Source organism: Aulostomus chinensis, chromosome 4 (assembly GCF_037954235.1).
Source record: "Aulostomus chinensis isolate RoL2024-O1b breed Wild chromosome 4, RoL_Achi_v1.0, whole genome shotgun sequence".
In the NCBI taxonomy this organism is placed as follows: Eukaryota; Metazoa; Chordata; class Actinopteri; order Syngnathiformes; family Aulostomidae; genus Aulostomus; species Aulostomus chinensis.
The window spans coordinates 19,006,958-19,008,192 of NC_141323.1; positions in this window are offsets into that span (position 1 = coordinate 19,006,958).

A 1,235-nucleotide genomic window follows, 5' to 3' on the forward strand; every position below is an offset into this window, starting at 1 on the left:
TACACCATTGTCCACCATCCCCCTTAGTGATTGGCCACCGGCAGAGTCGTGCAATTTTGAACTCAAAGCATAAACCATTTGTTAAAGATCCAGTCAAACCAACAGAGTGTTTCATTTAGTTAAATTAAAACATTTATCAAACAACACGGCGAGTATCCGATCAACATAATGGAGCATTAAAACTGCTAAACAGCAACATCTCTCAGGTGTCTCTGGAGGCAAAGGGAAGCAAACACATGAGGGAAATTTGAATGAAGATTTCTCAGATGGTCAGGAAAACAAATACATGGCAATGCCATTAAATATCTGCTGTTGGTGTTGGTTTTGTTGAGGTAAGGATATCTTATTTTCATTTATTGAGCTTATTTAACTACGACAGAGGGGCGGCATGGCTTGGAGGTAGCGTGGCCGTCTAGCAACCAAAGGGTTGCAGGTTTTGATCCTCACTGCCCTCGGTGACCATGTCAAAGTATCCTTGAGCAAGATACTGAGCCCCGAACTACTCCTGATGGCCCTGCGACAGACTGGCGACCCGTCCAGGGTGAACCCCGCCTCTCGCCTGATGTCAGCTGGGACAGGCTCTGCCCCCCGGTGATCCTTAATGGATGAGTGGTATAGAAAATGGGTGGATGGATGGGAAATTATGATGCAGTGCAGTTGGATCAATGTTCAATAAGTTTAACGGGATTGGCACCATTGTTAAAATAGTCCTACAGCAGGTACAATAAAAACAAGTACACACAGGACATCTCATAGGAAAGGACCATGGAACGTAAAACAAAATATTTCAGTACACTACAAATGGACAGTTACACCTTGTTTACGCTCTGGTATTTAATATTCACATTTTTGTATTGTCGTCAATAGAGAGGGGGCAAGCCCATTCAAAAGCTTTTGCTGTGATAAACAAAACAAAACATCAAAACTGTAGCATCTTTCCTCAAGAAGCTTGATGGGTTTTATTGAGAACCGCCCAAAATGTCCGAAATTACATGAATAAGAGTTAAAGGGTACATTTTTTGGGACATACAGAGTGGTGTAGGGGTGAGAACTAAAACCAGGAAATGAACATCCGGTTCCGTCGTCACGCGTTTGGTTTGATGGCCGAGGTAAGGTCTGTGGTTCAGTCTACCTTGAACATTTTCTTCTACGGCGTAAAATACATCAGTAAAAATATCAAATAATTACTGTCTTACATCATTTTCTCCTCAAAATGCAGTTCCTAAAGTGCTGAT